General features: G+C 40.9%; 1 protein-coding gene across 23 annotated transcripts in view; it reads right to left on the bottom strand.

Annotated features, from left to right (window-relative positions):
* The window catches only part of CELF4 (CUGBP Elav-like family member 4), a 748158-nt gene that overhangs the window by 685988 nt on the left and 42517 nt on the right, over positions 1-19653 (bottom strand). The gene's annotated exons all lie outside the window — the stretch shown is intronic.

Genomic DNA, 19653 nt, shown 5'->3' with positions numbered 1-19653 from the left:
TGATCCTGGCTAGTCTGACACACATAGATGACACATCCAAGCAGCCAACTGCATGGGTTAACTGAGGAAAGGAAACCAGGAGACCCATGTTTTCCAGCTTTTTATTCTAAGTGCTCTAACATCACATCTCCATTTCTGTGCCCCCTGTGCAAGAAACATCAGGGCCTGAGGTGTTTTCACTCTCCCTCCTTCCTCACAATCATTTAAAAAGTGATTGTTCTGGCTTTTAGCAGGTAGCTTATGAAAGGAAGTAAATGACGTGATTCCCTGCAATAGCAAGGGGGCAGACTCACTGACCCAGGGGCTCATTTCTAGGGCTGTGTCAGCCTATGACTAACATCAATAAAAATGATTTCATCCCAGCATTTACGTGTAGGCAGGAGTGCAAACAACAAATTAATGAGAACAAGAAGCTCTGAAATGCTGGAGGGAGGGTGGTGGAAGAGAATGGCAAGGCACAAGTGCGATGCTCTGTGCAGGGTAAGCAAGCGTTCAACTTGGACTAAAATATGACTTACGAGGCTTTTTCATTTCCACCCCTACTCCCACATACCTGAAGGGAATAGAATTTAAGTGTCCCAGCTCTGGCTTTGTAAGTGATCTGACAAATTGTTTTATGTGCTGCTGCCACAGTCACACAAAATAGGTAAAATATTTCATTTTGGAAAGGAAAACATTTACATGAGGACTTGACCTTTAACTCAATGTCAGGAGCTCCCCAGGTGGGAGGAGAGACTGATGGGAGCTTCAGCAGAGTCTAGAAACCTCCTGGAGTAATTACTGTCTCCATGGCAACAAAACATTGACATGGGAAGAGGGGGAATGGAAGGAGGGGGTTACAGAGCTAAAAAACACAAGGGTTCCCACCCACATGCAACTTCTATCCATTAAAGAAGCTCGAGTCACTCCCATGGAATGACAAGGGCTTAAATAGCCCAGACGGTCCTCTCACTTGGCTGAATGAGGGCCTTAGTATGGGTGCACCTTCAGAGTACCACTCTGTGAGGCAGAACCCTAGGAGAGACAGAGGATGAGAACCTCCACCTCTGCTCATGGCTCAGTTTTCTGCTGAGCCCCTCATACAAAGAATGAAGAAGGACAAACACAGAGAAGCTGCTACTACCTCTAGAAACCTCAGTTCACCTGCAAGTGGAGCTAGAAAGCAGCCAAAAAGCCCGGAGACAAAGTAGTACAAGTTTTCAGTCAGAACCACTCAAAAATACTCTATTTAGAGGAGAAAAAAAAAAAAAAAGAAAGAAAAAGCTGGAAAGAAAAAAAACAAAATTCTTTTAAGAGTACTGTTGACCTGCTCTTATTGCTTACCAGCCAAGTAGACTGACTGATTTTTAGGTGCTTTACTGTAAAATTAGTTTCTGGTCACAAATGTCTACAGAGGAATTCAGCAAATCACAAAGACAGGGAGCAAACCTAAATCCTGTCAAAACCAAGGAAGTGCACACACCAGTGACTGTCTTCACAATCACAGAATAGTCAAGATTGAGAGAGACCTCTGGATGGGTCCACAGGTGTTTGGTGAACTTCATAGACCACTTCTTCCTTATTTCTGAGGGGTGGAATTGCTTTACATGAAGATTTTAACTGCTAGCTTCTAACAAAAATCATCTTGCCCAAAATCACTATGTCTTGTGCAAAATGAGCATGATCTTCCCTCTCTTTGGTCTGTATCAGCTCACTCAAAACATGGTGAGGTGATGTAGGGTCTGCTCTAACTCCAAAGACATCTCTATTTCAGAAAATGTCAGCTGCGACAGAAGCAATGTTATGTTGACATCTTGTGTGACACTGTACACTCAAATCTCCTAACTCAGATTTAAATCTCTAAACTCAGATTTCTTGCTAATGGCTGGAAGTGATTTGAGAGGAGCAAATAAGGCAGAGGGGCAAGAACAACAATTTTGCTTCCCAGTTTTTGTACAGAGAAGATAATTTTTCATCCTGGTGCTAAGCAACAAATGCTTCCTCCTCTTCCAATCAAGGTTTGCATTTTAAGCCGTTTTCTACTCTTTACTCACTTCTCTCTCCCCCCCCCCGCCCCACCCGTTTACTTACAAAAGCTGTTCCATTCAGTTTAATTGGAACAGATGGAAATATAGAAAGTTCCTTTTAAAAATATAAATAAATTATATACACACAGACTTGTATTATGGTCCAGAGAAGGAAAAATAAAACATCAGAATCTGAACAGAGAATATGAAGAGCTAGTACTCATTGTTCTGATGCTGAACTCTAATTTTAGATGTGTTTACAAATGTGTGCCTCAAAAAAATTACAGAAAGTACTGTTCCATAATATAGGGGTTTGCTTCTATTGCAGCTAATGTTTTTTGCTAGAAGCTAGCAGTTGAAATCTTCATCTAAAGCAATTCCACCCCTTAGCAACTGGGAAGAAGTGGTCTATGAAGCTCACCAAACACTTCCCTACACACACACCTTCCTTCTCCACATAAACAACTTATCTTGTTTTCCCACCACCCCCTCTTTTGACCCTGCTACATTTTACTTTTTCTACAATTATACATTTTGAGTCCGAATATAGTGTTCCTGACAAGTGACAGCTACTGCATTGACAGCCTGAGAGAATGACATCCTGTTTATCCAGAAAAGGGGTACAGGAAGACACAGCTATCTACCTACAGCGTTAATCCTACCATGCTCTTGGATTTTTCCTAGGTAAATCTAAAAGCACTGAAGTACGTCGGTATATTTAATCCATTTGCTAATAAGAAGACAAAGGCTTGGAAGAGCGTGAAGTGACATGGCTAAGGTCAACAAAAAGAAGCATAGTAAACTTGTGTATGCAATTCACGTCTCTTAGGGTTAATCCTCTGTCCAGCTTGTTCACCCATCCTGTGTTTCCTTCAGCTCATGCCCACAACCAAAACACGTTTCGAGGTCAGATGAATACACCATGGACAAGGCAAACCACAGAAACCACTGGAGCTGTCAAAGGTTTCTCCATGGTGTCCCTCTGCTCACCATTAGTAGTAAGATACATACTCCCACTCATTTCCCGTAGGCTATTAAGGCAGCAATTAATAGTACTACTGCTGCTGTGAATAACCCCGATTTTTTATGTTGCCTCTTTTTCAGGCGTAATAATAGTCTCAAAAGTCTAATTCCATGTCTCCTCGCACAGCCACTGAGACCTCTGAGCAAGAATGTAACACCTGAGAGATGCTACCAGTCTGCTAATGGACAGAAAACCGGAGCAGAAAGCTGTATTTCCCTCACACCAACAGATTCAGATGAGCTGGTTTTAATTTACTTTTTAATTCAATGGCAAGAGCATTATAATGAAAAGTGCCCTCTATTTATCTGTCCTGTTGACTACTAACTCTCTTTGTTCCTATGTAACTACAGCTAAAACCTCAAAGTACTGTTCAGAAAGCAGAAAGATGGTAAAGAGTGTGGGGGGCAGAGGTCAAGATCTAGTCTTGTTTGGGATATTTTGTTCACTTTTTGTTCACCCTTTACCTGCACTGTACTACTTAAGAGCATAGGATTTCCCAAAACCTGCAACTGAAAAAAGCTGAACATTTTATTAGCCTTCTCTCAGTGAAGATTTCTCCAACTACAGATGTTCAAAAGGAATATGAGTTCTGAGGTGTAGACTAGCTAAGAGACATAACACCAGCTCAGGCTAGCAAGACTCATAGGCTGAACCTTGAGTCTTCTCCAGATGACCCAGACAGCAACCAGATGAATGCCTGCCTCACCTTTGAATCTTACATTAAGACCTTCATGGGCAGCCAAGGTTTGTACTAGAGCTTTGTTGAAGATGGATCAGAGGTGATCTGGATGAGCAAGGAAGTAGAGGTGCACGGATGATCTGAAGGCTCAGAGGGGCAAAAGAAAGACGGTAAACAAATACGTATAAGATGCACATAGTCAGCAAGGTCAGATTCCATTGTTCCACCACACATCAACCTCTGTCTCCAAAGGAAACAACTTTCTCCCCCAACCTCTCAAGCAGGATGCTTCAGCCTCTGCTGTAAAAACACAGCACAAACAAGACAAAAATACAATGTGACTGACATATCGCCACCCTTCCAGTCCTTTATACAAAACTCAGAAATATTCCTATCATTTCTAGACCTCTCCCTTGGGCTTTCTGTCACTTTCTGCTAGTTCACATCATTAGGTCATTTTCTGGCTAAGGAAGACCAGAGGAACTGACGTACATTTGCATTCCTTTGATGCCCTCCTAAACCAACCCTCTCCCTCCTTTAGGGTGTTCCAGTGAAACGCGGCACAAAATAAGATCAATGTCATGCTGCCTGTTGATGTGAAAGATACAAGTTCAGATCCTGGTTTCACCACAAGCTTTCTAGGTGACAGGTGGGTTTTATTTTCCCCTCTGTAAAGCAAGCCTTGTGTTTCATTACCCCACAGGGAATTCTGGAAGATAAAACCCTGACTATGTTTCAGCAGCTCAGATTCAAAGCTGGTGGAAACTTTTTTATCAGAAATACTTTGGAACTGGGGGAAAGGACCTATTTTGCCCCCTCCCTCTGGCCAGGATAGAGGGATTGGTAGTGGGCTTGTGAGAGTCACCCCTGGACCAATTTATTCAACTAAAAAAAGACCAGAGCCATTTGAAGAGACACATACCAGTACTTCTTTTTGGTCGACTCCCTAGACAGGTAAGAGCCACCCTTAAGCCTGTCTCTCTTTAAGGATATCTGGAGACAAGCATTCTTTTTCTGCTCCACTAACAAACAACACTGTGGAACTAATGAGTGAAGAACAGGAAAGTTTTCCTCTAAACAAGCAGGGCTCATGAAAAAAGGAGCTGCAAAATACCAGGTGAATGAATAGAGAAGACAAAAAAGAGTGATTTCATACACAAACAGATCATTTTAATCAGACAGACAATTTAAAGATGCATTGTGTCTTTTCTTCTTTATTGGTAATGAATATAAATTGCAAAGGTAACAAAATCCTCAGGTCTTCCCCTCCCCCCAATTACCTGCCCATGAGCTCAAAAAGAACAGAAAGCATGAAAGAAATTTTGGCATGTTTTATTTTGGACCATCAGGCAGCAGTTTGTACTGATAGATGTATTTTTGAGAGCATACAGCTGCCTTATTCACTAATTAAGGCTTCTGAGAATGTAATGAAAAACTGTGTGATTTCAGTGCATGGCAAACGGCCAGCACAGTTTGTTCCAGATATACAAAACAGATCTGAGTTGCAGATTATCTGGGTATGGGTAGGGTAAGTTTCATGCAGGTGTGCAGCAAAGGCAAGGGAAAAGGGCCTAGCACCTTATTCCCAGCACACTTGCAAATCCTACCATTGGAATTTCTTCCAGAGAAAAAAAAAACACAAAGCACTGATGAAAGTAACAACCCTTACCTGAGCAGCATAGTATATGCTATATGTACCCGATAACTAGAGGGAGCATGTTACATTTTTGTTGAAAGTGGTGAATTTGAAAGCTAGTGTAACTTTTATAATACCTCAAAAAGCATACTGAAGTACAGGACAGGATCCCCCCTTTCCATTCTTTCTCTTGGTACATATTATCTGATGTGAAAGTCTCCAGCCATTAAACATCTTTTGTTCTTGTTCTCAAGGGGAAGAAAAAAGCCTCTTTCCTATTGAGAAAGGGACCACCCAGAAAACAGTTTAGGCGTGTTCAAAATTGAGGAGGGTACATGCAACACAATTCAGACAAAACGGTCTCAGACAATGGCTGGTGTATGAACAGATCTGTGAGCAAAGTTGGCATTTTAACAGTCAAAGAAACAGAGCACAGGCAAGATGCCAAGACCAGGAACCCCAAGAATTGCTGACAGGCTAAAACCATACTAACTCCACAACAGCATCTATCCCAGAACTTCATTGCAGTAAATCACCCTGACCACACTGGCAGCAGCCCTGAGCTAAGCAGAGAGTGTGAAAGATGCACACTATCAAAATTACATACCTCAAGCAGACAACAATATGATCAAAATTAAAAAGCTACTAACATATAAGTAATCTGCCAAATTGAAATTTTGGACTCTTTGGATATCCAGCTCCATGTCTGTATCTATTATGTTATGAACATAATCTTTACAAGTATAAGCAACTGGAATATACAAGGTTTGCTTTCCCCAGTATTTGGAAGAAAGCCTCGCTCTTTATCCCAGTGCTCCATAACTAACACTTTTCCAGCCAATTTCTCTGCACTATAATCCAGATTATATCCCAAACCTTCAGTCAGAAGCCATCAGCTTTCAGATATTAAGGAGAATACTGATCCATGGAGAGAAAACAAGTCAGAGAACCAGGCTCTTCTCACTGATGGAGATGAGCATATTTTGGTGATAAACCCCAGCTTCAGGCACAACTTTGACAGTCTTATCAGTTCAAGGAAATGTCATCACTAAAAACATGCAGGATCTTTAAGGGAAGGCATCTTTAATCGGCAAAGGAATAGGTCACCTCTCACAGATTCATTTAAGTTTAGCAACCAGGAGAGCAACAAGGCTGCCATAATCTACTTTTTTATCTACACTGTTTTATAACTCATTGGCAGCCCTTGAAGATTTTAGAAGTGATGCTGAACTTCCTAGGAATGAATTGTCAACAAGTTATTTTCTTGGGTTGTTTTTAAAGGAATATGGGAGACAACAGCATTGTCAAATATTGGACACCACTGTTTAATCATTCCAAATTCCCTGTAAAGGCGCCTGTCACTTTTAACATAGCTGCAGAGAGCAATTAAGTTTCTTTTGTAAGTTTGTATTATTTTTAAAACATGACAACTTTTGTTTGGTTCTCAAAAAGCTCCTTTTTCTTAGTTGCCTTTCAAAATAATTGTTAAAGAAAATCTCATTAGAACTTGCAATGCTTTTGATTCCTACTTTATTTTCCCCTTAGAATATAATTTACTATTTTCCTGCCTGCCCTAGCTCACAGTGAAATCAGTCAGCTGTCCCATGCTTCAACAAATCACAGCAATTAGCAACAAACACCACCATAGCATAAACATTTCTAAAGACTGTCCATGAAATACGTCCAGAGACAACATTCAGAATACATGTATCAAGAAGCTCTTAACACACCAGTCATGGAAAACCTAATTAATCTGATTCAAAACAAACACTGTAGCCAAACACTAAGTGACATTAAGTGGTCTCCAAAAGACTTCTACAAAAACAAAGTGAACCTTTGACGTGGTCAGTGAAGCAGTACTGCAGTTCAGAGAGGGAGGGAGGTTTGGGAGATGGACTGGGGCTAACTACAGCATGCAGAGAATAAAACAAGCAGGAGAGAAGCTCCTCTTTGAAACACTGAGCTCCATACAATCCTGGCCTAGGTGTATCTTACCATGACATATTATGGGAACCAGAAATCAATGCTCCTACTAAAACAGTGGCATGATTTTTCAGAATTGCTGAGCTCAAAGATAGCCCCATTGATTTCAGTGGGATATGCTGTGTATTTGGTACCTCCGAAGGCCAGGCCACACACTTAGGTGTCTATATATAGCATTAAAAGTCTAACTTAAGGCACCTATTTAAAATAAGCTACAGAAATTTCAACCTCCATTCCTGGAAGTACTATCTTTTCTCAAAGAGGTGAGGTCCAGAAGGGATCAGCACTGCCCCTGGCATTTCAAATCCTACTGCCCTTCTCAAAAGGGTAGCATTCAAACAACTGTTGGGGCTATAAAAACTCCTGGAAGATACCATGGGCCTATCTGTGTTTATGTTGAACCAATGCTTCATGGTTATAAAGGAACAATGAAAGAAAGGCCCCTGCCTGTATTACTGAAAAAGGTAGCAATATTGTGTTGATGGTCAAAACCAAATTCTTCAGTCTGTTATTCTGGTCAGGCCATGTGTCCCTAACTCCTAAGGGGACAGTGATAAGGTACAGTGCCCCAGCATGGTTAACAAGCCATTATGCACCACCCCAGAAATGCATTTCCCTTCTTAAAACAAAACAAAACAAACTAAAAATCCAGTTTATAAGTAAGAATGGCAGGTCACCTTGAAAACATCAGAAAGGAATATATTGCTGACAGTTTTACATGACCTAGAGATGTTAACTAGTGACTTTACCAGTGTGCACAGCTTCTGTAGCGTGTTAGGTGCTTAAAAATGTTTATGACACTGCCTGTTTTTAAGCATGATAATATATGAGGATATTACCTCTGAACAACTACCATGCTTCATTTGACAGAACAGGTCATAATGAGCCTTCACTTTACACCTTTGAAGCTTTGAATCAAGAGTATGATTTTTGTCCATTTCTGCACTAAAGCTGCTAAAATTGAGATCCCTTTTCTCTCCTCATCACCAGAGCCTGCATTTTTTCAACCATCCTAAAGAAAGTGCATACTCTTAAATCAAGGACATGTTGTTCCAACACCTAATATTAAGCTGTTGCAACACTGAAGTAAGAAAGGATTTAACATATTGCTGCAGTTGTCGCACTGATGAACTAAGGCTTTATACAAGTCCAGTATGCTTCAGTAGTCAGTTTTTCATTCGTGAAACAGGGCAAAATAAAAGAGCACGAAATATACTACTTTGTCCAACATCAGTTCTGGGTTTTGGGGAACATTTGCCATTCACAGTTATGGTTTTAGTTTTTACTTGACTAGAGTAAACCTGGAGACACAGATTCCTCTTACCTCCCTTTAAAGGTGCAGCTGAGGCTCTCAGAACAGAGTGTGATGGCCCAAAGCTATTTATGCAGCCAGTGAAGGCAGAAAGAGGGGTCTCAGGAGAGTTGTTTAGAACCACAGCCTGCTGCGTCAGGCTCAATGTCCATTTACCCCAGTATCCTGTCTCTGGCAGTGGTCAGTAATAGCTATTAAGTGAAAAAGCACAAGAACACAACAAATATGTATGTTCTATCCCTAATATACCCTCTTAACTTCTGCTGTCTGTATCTCAAAGACTTGCCGACCTCAAAGTAGCAACATTAGACTAAAATAAGCCAGACTTGAATTGAGTTTTCTGAACATTTGCCTAGCCACTTTGAATTGATGAACTTCTGCCAACCCCATCATGCTGCAAAGAGCTCATCAGTGCATAGGCAATGATGTAGAAACAGCTGCCATAATACCACTGCTTCAAAATCTTAGAAGGATGCTCTTACCCCACTTCAAGTTACAACTAGGGAACTTCAGCCACTGGAAAAAGAGGTAGAATTGCCACAGAACTAAGATCAAACTACTTTTTGAGCACCCAGACAACCCAATAATGGAGAATCACAATGCGTGCTTCTAATAAGAGAAGCTATCAGCATTAGTCTTGCTTTGCTAGTGAGAGGCTGACAGGCTGTCTTGCTTCAAGTTGCAGAAGAGTTAGGAAACAATGAGACTTCTTACCCTCAGCTGTGTAATCCCCAGTCCAGTCCTCTTCTGTCAGGCCTACAGCAACTATTTATGAGGAGCAAAGGCAGTGCTGGAAAGGTTTCTGTGAGGCTTCCTGGGAAAAACTTTGAGATACTGAAAAGCTATCTTCAAAGGGTTTTCTAAATAATATATTTACTTTCATAAACTCAGATTAAAAGCCTGGAATAATTACAGGGTTAAAAAACAAACGAACAAACAAACAAAAAACCACAGGGGACTTTCAGAAAAAGTTGTTTGGCAAATCGTTTTTCCACAGTCCATCTTTCAGCTACCAAGAAACACAGTTTTACCCCTCATCAAAAGGCTTGTTGTGAGTCAGCCAGATACCTCCCCTGCATGATGCCTACAATTCCCAGCATCCTGTGAAAAACACTTTCAGGTCATACCACTTTTTGCTCCCAAACAGATACACTGATCCAATAATCAGATATCATGTTATCTGTTTAGCCTGCCCCATCAATACATTGCTATTTAAGCTGCATTATCACCAAGATATATTTGGTACAACATCCGCAGGGATTGTATTACAGAAGACTTAATTGTTTGCTACCAAAATGCAGGGCTATTCAATTTGCCCCATGCTAGTCAACAAGAGGCCTTGAAACACAACTCTGTCTCACCCCATATCTGCATTGCTCTCCTCAGACAGCTTTAGGGACAGTACCTGATCACTGACCTCTGGACTCCATCACTGGCTGCAACTGCAGTGGACTGCAGAAGACACAGGACTTGTACGGGCAGAGCTCAGTACGGAAAGATACCACAGAGCTGCTCGATGTCCTTACCCTCTGCTAAAACATAGGATGAGTTGAAAAATCAGTGATGCCCAGTGTGATTAGTAAACAGTGCTTTAGGCCAGAGTGAAGGAAAAAGCAAATACCACTAGCAGATTGCAAACATTTAAAAGGCAGAATTCAGAGGGGAGAAAAAAAGTAGCGTTTTAGATTAACTCTGAGTGAGCAGTGTCCAACTGAAAAAAGGGAAAACTGGAGTCTTAAGACCAACTACCTCTGCATGGATCTGCCAGCCCCATCCAGTTATGAGGGAAAACACTATTTTGTTGTGCTTTGTGTAAGTTGCTTATTACCAAGTCTCTTCAAAGCCTCCCAGACAGAGAAAAATATCTTCCACCATCAGTCTTGATGTGGTTGCTGGGAGACTCACTGTTGCGGATACCTACTATAGAGAGGTAAAGAGACAAATCCATTCTGCATGTGTGACCGTGGCTTGTGGCTCAGCAACTTCCAGCATGCTGCTGGCAGCCTGGATATTACCTCTAAGATAAATGAATAAGAGTTTAGGTCTTATTGGATTACTGTTTATTGAACTTTATAAATTCCAATTAACAGACCCCTGAGCAATAAGAGACATGTAGTGTACTCTTCATTTTATAGTGCAATTATTACTGAGTTTATCCTCAGCTGAACAAGAGGTATTAACGGATAAAACATGGGAAAGAAGACATACTAATAGATAAAAGCAGATATTGGAGACAAGGATATAAACAGATACAACAAGGAGAAAATGCACAAGGCAAGAAAGAGCACGTGTGTTTTGATGATTAGGTTATTTCATTGTTTATACTACCATGCAGGAGGCCTGCAGGAAATAGATGAGACAAGTGCATAGATGAGTGTCCTAAATATGCAAGTAGGAGAAAAGAGGTAGGGAGAAAGAGAGAAAAAAAAAAAGAAATGAAGAGGTAAACAGCAGTCAAAATAGGACAGAATCTGGAATTTATTGTTTTTACAATTGCTCTAGAGACATAAACACATTGAGAAAGATCTCCCTATTCAGCATTTTGCCGATGTGAAGAAAAAGTTGTACTAGTGAAGCTATTTAAAAGAAGGAAACATGCTCAAGGTGTTCATCCATTAACTACTTTATACAAACAAGATGCAATTCAATCTCTTCACCTCCACCCCAATACTGGACAGAAATCAAGCTGCTAATATAGGATCTGTGGAAACTCAACTCCATTAAAAGCTATGATGAAAGGAAGGTGCTTCTAAAGCACTGCAGATACAGTTTTTTCAGGCCATTCTTGCCCCCCTCTTCATTTCAAACTTTTTTTTTTTTTTAATTTATTGAGCTTGTGCATACCATCTTTTTCAGAGATACGAGGAGTATGTATGTGTATAAACTCTAGCAGCAACTACCGCGATCCAGTCCTCACCACCTGGGTTTCCTGGTACTTTCATGTGCTAAACATAAGAGCTCCCCTACCTGTTTGCTGCAGGTATTATGAAGTGGAAAAAGGACAGAGATACACGTAGCCTAATTTTCACGCATGAAATTTCACATAAGATTCTCTGCTGGTCGGAATATTAACATGGTAGTTTCCACTTTCTTCTCCCCCATTCAACCATGGCACCAGTGCCCAGGTACCATGAATTTATATGCCCCTCAGAGAACCTGCAGCTTACAAGGTAACACTAAAAGTGTGTGGCATGTGTTTTGCTTCCTAAAGCCCGAAACATAGGTAGTGGCAAAGCAAGGATCCAAACAAAATATCATTTCTAATGTTGGATGGCATCTCCTTGTACCAGCAACACTAAACCATACTGAACAGGTGGTTTCATCAGCAGGTGTAATTCTGCTCCTTGTGAGTTGATGTCAAGGGAGATGAAGGTCAGGGAGATGATCAGACATGCTACACAATCACTAGCAAGTTAAAATAAGATCAGGTGGCTACACCTAGTTGTACACACTTGTGATAAAAGATAGCCATGGCCCAGAAAATTTAGAGCCTGAACACAAGGCTTGCAAGGAAAGGACGAGACAGCAGAGATACACACAAAGAGGAACACCATTATTAAGATATTTAACTTCTATCCCATCTGTGACAGAGCTTAAAATTGGTCCTAGGTAGTTCACCCAAAAATTATTTCTTCTAGTCATACAGGAGTTGTAAGGGAAAGCTGGCAACGATCTTGTTCAGACCCCCTGCTCAAAGGAAAACAGATTTAGTTGTTGCAACCTGGTCTGAGTTTTGTTTTCTCCTAAAGGTCCTACATGTGAACTCCACTGGAACTGCTGGTGTCAACTACCCAGGTAATAGACCACAGCAGCAGATACCCCACATACCAGTGAAAGATGCAAATCTCAGTCCTCCTCTCTGAATGCTACCTGGAAACTTCTGCCCAAAGGAGGTTAAGAAGCTTGATTTGGTAATGATTTCAATGACTGAGCTTTTTTTAGCACAAGGAAGAAGTTACGAAAAGAAAAAGGCAATGCCTATAAATGTTTTTTAAAGCCTTCTTCCAAACTTCAGGGTGATTTTCCATAATACAGCAACAATTAAATTTAAGAAACTTGGTGGCCTCAAACCTCTTTTTACAGCTCCCATTCCTGCAGCTACCTCCAGCCATGCCAATCAAAGGAGCTACTTACACTTCTTCATTACTTTTTTTGCATTTTCTTCTCCTTTAGTTGCTTGGAAGCTGTAATACCCATCCCCTTTAAAGCTATTAAGCAGCAAATGGAAGTACAGTATTTCTCCAAGAGCAACTTTTATTTATGAAATACAATCTACTTATGCATACACTGACACAACAGAAGACCATTAAAGCAGCTGCAAACTCTTCTTCAGGTTAGAGGTCACATAACACCTCAACAGTAACATGAAAGACAGCAAACAAGCCCAGGTCAGTGAGAGTTAATCTACTCAAAGAATTTAGTGTATCTAAGAAAGTAATGCAAACTAATAATGGAATGCCCCTGCCTACTTCCTGCACACTTCCCAAGCCCCCCAGTCCTGCAATAGATCATACAGAATGGATTACATTAATTTTCTATAAACTATATCAACTTGAGTGACATGTCCTTAAGGGTTAGGTGATTGATATCCACAATGAAGTCTTATAATCTAAAATCATATTAATATTAATATTAAAGATTTTCTGTCCTTTATGCGCATCATTAAATTCTGAGTATAAGGTGAAATTGACAACATACATTTTGACAGCTTATCTATAATAAATATGCAAATCTTGATACCAGCATGTCATCATAGACTTTGCTGCTCTTGAAATATCAGAGATCCTTTCTTTACATGACATTTACAGTAAAAAATCTGATATAAAGCATTTTGTATGACTGAGATTTTCATTGGTTTAGTCTTCAAGCACAATGATAGGTGCTTCATATTCCATTGCACCAGCATCATCCCTCCTTCCCATCTCCTCTTCATGACACCATGGTGGGGAAAAGAATTTCAAATATTTCCACTCTTTCTTTGCTCTTCTTACAGAAAATGAATTAAAAAATACCTCATACTCTCTGAAGGAATCTTAGCAGCAGCTTCCCTTAGGCTCACATACACTACCAGAGAAGATAGTTCAACAGGAGGGCTGTACTTAACACAGGAGAGGAATTAAATGAGTCACTAGACAAGGTTGCCCTTAAAACTGTGAAGACCCCCCATCAGACCTGTACATTGTCGTCCCACCTAAATACACAGCATAAAGAATTTGGAAACCCAGCCTTTATGAAAGCAGTATTTTGGACCAGTACCCTGTGTATTCCTGCCCAATAGTCACAGAATATCAACTCACAGACACCCATTCCATCATACAAGCCAGCACAATGATACAAGATACAAGCTTCTCTATCCACTGGAGTTCAGAATTCTGGCAACTAGATCATTCTTCATTTGCACCCTGTTGCTTGCTAGGACTTTGCACATTCAACAAGGCAATGTCACTCCAGGGCTGCCACACAACTCTTGCAGGAAAAGGATCCATACCAACTGTCCTGTTCTAATTTTAATGTATTTTGGAGCCCTTAGCCCTTTCCTACCTCCACTCTCCTTCTCAGAGGCTGCTGTGGCAGGAAGAGTGCTTTCTTATGTGAAATTGCTGTGACTAGCACAACAAACATCTAATTTTGATTGGGAATTTGAAGTAAAACTAATCTAAGTAACTAATCACAATTTTTACACTACCTTCAGAGAGAATATGTACATGTTCATGTGCACATAAAACTGCTCTCATTATCTCCTAAATTAGTCCTCCCATCTTCTTGCCAGTATAAAAAGAAAGGAAATATAAAGAGATTTTCAATGAGGACAATAATTCATAAGAAACCAACCTAAGGCTATGAAATATATTGTTTCAAGGCCTGTTGTAACCATTTATTTTTGACAAGGTGAAGGCACAGGTAGAATAGGAACAAAAAGATCAAAAAACACTGATCTATCTTTACTTCTGTTATTTTCTGGCCAAAGCCCAACACTGGCTATGAAAGGTGGGATATGAACAGAGCAACATGAAAGCCTGAAGTGTACAGTAGGAGCTTTTCTGTAGAGTCCATATGTGTATATGAACAGTTATGTTGAACACAAGGTGGTAATGTAAGATAGTTTACCATACACTCACTGAAGGATTAAATGCTGAGGGTTTGCTACATGGCAAAAGCATGAACTCCGGCAGTTTGAACAGAATAACCCTCTTCATCCTCAGGGAAGACAGAAGATTTAGAATTTGTTGAGGTGTTGAAACCTTCCGGGTCCTTTATTTTCAGGAAAAGAAGTAGGGATTGGCTAGGGAAGACAAGCCTCATTTTCCATAGCTTTTCCAGTGCAACCTTGCAACTACCACTACACCTTTCTCTAAAGTCACAGGAACCTATATTTAAAAGCAGAGTTTTACTTAGCAGCATCCTCCCTATCATGACAAGCTTGCATGGAGAGCTTTAGTGCTTCAGAAACTCCACTTTCCAGTACGGCTAAATTTGGAGCATGCAAACAAAGTCCTGCTGCCAGAGAAGGAAATCTGTGTCAAATAAGGCATCTCCTAAGTCATCCTGTCAGGAGCCAGGCTCTGCTCGCAGCCACACCACACAGCAGCTGCAAACCACGAGATGTGGTTGAGGGCTGCCACCTTGCCTGCCATCTAGGAACCAAAGCAGGAACTTCCTAAGCTAAGAGGTTCAGTTCCAAAACCTGAGCTGTAAAGAAAGTAAGCTCTAAACAAAGGACTGCAATCTCTGCAAGTCACAGAGACACATATCAACAGGACATGTTGTCAATGCTGACTTTAAGTCAGGTTGTGTCTTCAGAGAAGAAGGGGGCAAATAAAGGAGTTTTCATTCCTTCTTCCCCTGCACCATTCTCACAGTTAACACTCAGTTCTTGTGTTGCATTCATCTCTGGTTAATCCTCCCCTGCTTAATTTTTTATTTGTGTTGACTTGACACACCTTAATCCCTGAGTCAGCTCCTATTTCTTGCTAAACCAAAGGTAAATTATATCAAGTCCATCCAGCAATGTTAAAGCCAGCAGGATTTATAATGCAAAGCATCTGCTAAAAATACCCAGGCAAGCATACCAACTGCAAGAGCTTTTCTCAGTGCCAGAGACAAACATGTCACACCCAGAAAATGCAAAACAATACAGGGGCAGAGCAATGCAGCATATAGGAGACCAGGTCTCCATCCTGCACCCAGGGACTAATGAAGGCAAAGAAAGGAGAACTTCCCTCTCGACCTCTGCTGATGCAGTGATTACTCACACTCCGTTCCCTTGGTACTATGGTAGTGCCACCTCTCACGTGGGCATCACCCACATCACCTGCCACATCACTCCTGCGTGTGGTTGCTTTCCGTCACGCATGTATTCCTCCTCACGCTCAGGGACTCCACACAGAGGCGTTTCATCTCACCCAAGGCACTGCCTGTGTGTACTCACTCGCCCTCAGCTCGCACATGTTCCATCAGTATCACGCTCCTGTACTCTATTTTTGCCTCTGTCCCCATTTGTATCACCATCTCCGTGTCCAGCACCCTGCCTGACTCTACCTTCCGCACTTGCGCACGCTGATGTGTTCCCACTGCATCCATGTACCAGGCGCTGTGCAATCTAAGCCTCCTCTCCTTTCCTCCTGCCTGCCGACATCAGTCTCTCTTTCTAGCTTGCGAAAGCCCATGTGCCAGGCAGGAAGATGTTTTTTTGATTCATCCACATTATCAGCAAAGTGCATCCAGATCTGAGCAGCCCTGTCAGCTCTTGAGAAATGAAACAATAGCAAGTATCTGGTGAATTTCATGGTTATCAACACTCCTAATCAGGCAGATGAACTGGAAAAAAAAAAAGCATTCATTACTCTGAACTAATGATTCCTTAACATCTTTACTTTTTGAGACTTGACTTGCTTCAGTTTCCCTATTTTTATTTTCAAATGAATTGAAAACCCAGCCCTTTTTGTCAGGAATTCTTGCAATAGCCAGAGCCTGAGGTCTCATTCCTTCCTCCCCCTCCTCTGGCTTCTGTTTGTGGAGCATCATTATCGTTATGTAATGATGTTTCTGTCGAGCTGGCAGAATTGCATTGTAAAGCGCATTAACCTGGCGATAACGGATCACTTACGTTTTTTATCATGATCTATTGCCGAGTTAGCACACCAGGCCACTTCCAATAGCTCCACGCACTCGATAAATTAGTTTGCTGGCCTAGAACCTGTGATGGAATATTGTTTGGATTTCTGGTGGCTCTGCAACTAATCGTATTTTTCCCCATCTGTTTGCTTTGCTTTGACTCAGGGCTGTCAAGGGAGGGGGAGTTTAGGGGATGAGAGAATAAGAAATCTGTCTGTGTAAGATTTATCTCTTGGCACTAATTGTCTCACCCACTCCTTCATTAGGACCGCTCTCATCAACTCATTCCTGGCTGGCAGCCTCCAACTCTGCCTAATCCAGGCAAGGTGCTGAGCCTTTCCTTTCTGTTTGTAGAGAGACAAAGTTTCCCCATAGGTGCGAGCAGTTTCTGCAACCAGATCATCTCAGGAGCCCTACATCTCTGAAGCTGTCTCAGCCAGCCCTGTAACAGGGCTCTCCAAAGTTTTGACTACTGTATTGGTCTCATCCACAAAAAAAACTCCAAACTGTTAAAGCATGCCTCAAAGCCAAAGGATAAATTAAACTGCTTATGTCACCAACAGCAAATCCTGTCTGACTTCTATACCCTCACCCAAAGCAGAAATGATGATGGGTTTTGAATGCAGTAGGTTTTTTTGAGGGCAGCAACAGTGGAGATCTTTTACAGGTCCCTGCACAGCAAAGGCAAGACCCAGCGTTAGATGCCTGCAGTCATCGCAACTGACCTTTGAGGCCAAAGAAAGGAGGTAAATATTGCTATATCCTCTTCGCTCATAGTTTCTGCAGCGGACACACCTATCACAACCAATACGCTGGGGCTTTTGTTTCCATTTTCATGAAAGCTTTGTTTATTTTCCTTTTACTTCAACAACTGGGGGCAAAAATGAATTGAATTTCCACTATTTACATAGGGCCTACAAAGCCAGATTACAGCATTAGGTATCTCTCTGCATAGTCCATTGAGAGCTGCCCTGTTATTACTGCAAGCTAAGCAGGTCACTGGAGAGACCTAGAGGTCCCAATTCTGGAAACTTATGCATGTAATCCTTACGCTGCTGCTGACCACAACAAGTTTATTTGTGTACTTAAAGTTAAAAAACTTCATGAAGTGCTTGCAGGATCAGAGTCCTATTTCCCTGGATGGTAGTTCTGCTGCTGGTAAATAAGTGCCAGGAAATAGAGCAGAGACATGCTGGTTTGTGCATCCCCAGGCATCCCCAGGAAGACAGAAGCAAACTCTAATATTTACCAACCTGAAAAAACTGTAAAAACCTGGAGTTTCCAGCTTCTTTGACAGTACTAGCAGCAGAAGAGTGAAATAAATTAAATAATCATGCCATAAATACTAATTAATTGCCATTAAAAAGTACTCAAATCGTTTAAAGGAAAAAATGCAGCCATTAATCAGAATAGCTCAGGTACCTAAATAAATATTTACTATTATGTGTGCATATTTAATCTACCTACCCATCAAAGACTAATGCTCTGTTCCTTGCCAGTGAGGCTTATTAACATCCTAGAGGGATAAAACAGTGCCCCAGCACTGTGTAGGAATAGGGCACAGGGATTTAAGAACAACACAGTTGCACAGGTAAAAACATAAGCCTGGAAATGTGGTCCTATATATAGACTTACATACAGGAATAACCTCATCTTATTACTTGTGTTTAAACTAACAGCTCTAGGCCCTAATACACAAACTCATTGTCCAAGGCAAGCCCTTCTTAATGGATAGATCCAATCCCTGAGAGCTCCTAAGCCCACACATCAAAGTCTTCTCAAGATCAGGATTTAACATATTGTATTAATGAGAATTACTTTCAAGCAACTGTGCAAGAACAGGTCTATCTATAGCTTTCAGAAAACAAAAAAAGCCTCCATGTTTGAAGTCTGCACAGAGATGATTTGTTAGGGAAGTGGGTTGGAACTGTTTTCAGGAGAAAAAAAACTCAGCTAGGAAAGGAAAACAGAACTTCTAAGCTTTAAAGAAGGGGGGAAAAAAGACATAACTGGCTTTGTTTGAGAACACTCAATCCAACTCAAAGCTCACAAACAAGAATTAAGGATACTCACCATCTGGAACAAAGAGATTTAGCAGTCTATGCCTATTGCAAATTGAGCCCTTTAGGGCCTTAGCAATGCTTCTGCCCCTCATTTTAAAGGGTCATCCCCCCAAAAAGGAGACTAGAAAGTGCTCTCATTGAAGGGAAACTTTAACAAGATACAGCCTGGGGAAAGAAATGATAAAAAGAAAGGACACTGGGGGCTTGTTTAGATGCTATTATGTGGTGCTCCTGGGGTTGTCCTGAACTTGTGTGCTCCTACTTTTTGAGTAAATTGCTTTTCCAAGTGTCTTCAGGGGAAATTAAATATAAACAATTAATAAGTATTGTAAAGATTACTTTAAAGTGCTCTCAGTAGGCTTTTGCTATGATTGCTATTATTTCTAATAAATAAATGGAGAGGGTTTCAGATATTTTTTTTTCATAATAAGGGTTTGCTAAAAATTATGAGGGTTTGTTGTTTTTTTCTTTTTTTGTTTGGTTTTTTTTCCCCAGTGAAATACAAGTAGGTACTTTAGTAGTGATAATGCTAAGAAACATTCAAAGAACAAGAAAGCATGTTAAGCTGAAAAGTAGGGCTTATTGCAATAACCTTTTGGTATAGTTTTCTAAATTTTCTGCTAACTTCTTACATGGAGATAGTTACAGAGTTGTAAGTAGGTAGAGGCTAGTCTAGGAACCAGCATTTTTGAATACTGCTGCCAATAGAATAGCAAATGTTTTTTCCACTTGATAACTTTCCCGATGTTCTGTTTGCTTCTGTTGAGAGTGAATTTCAAAGCTTATATGCATTCCTTAGCAGTTAAAACAGTTGCTAGCCAATAGCTCTAACTTA

Source organism: Pezoporus wallicus, unplaced genomic scaffold, assembly GCF_028554395.1.
Source record: "Pezoporus wallicus isolate ANWC-B61680 ecotype Strahan unplaced genomic scaffold, APGP_CSIRO_Pwel_v1 contig_6996, whole genome shotgun sequence".
NCBI lineage: Eukaryota > Metazoa > Chordata > Aves > Psittaciformes > Psittacidae > Pezoporus > Pezoporus wallicus.
The sequence above is the reverse complement of the archived record's forward strand: the minus strand, read 5'-3'. Positions and strand labels throughout refer to the sequence as shown.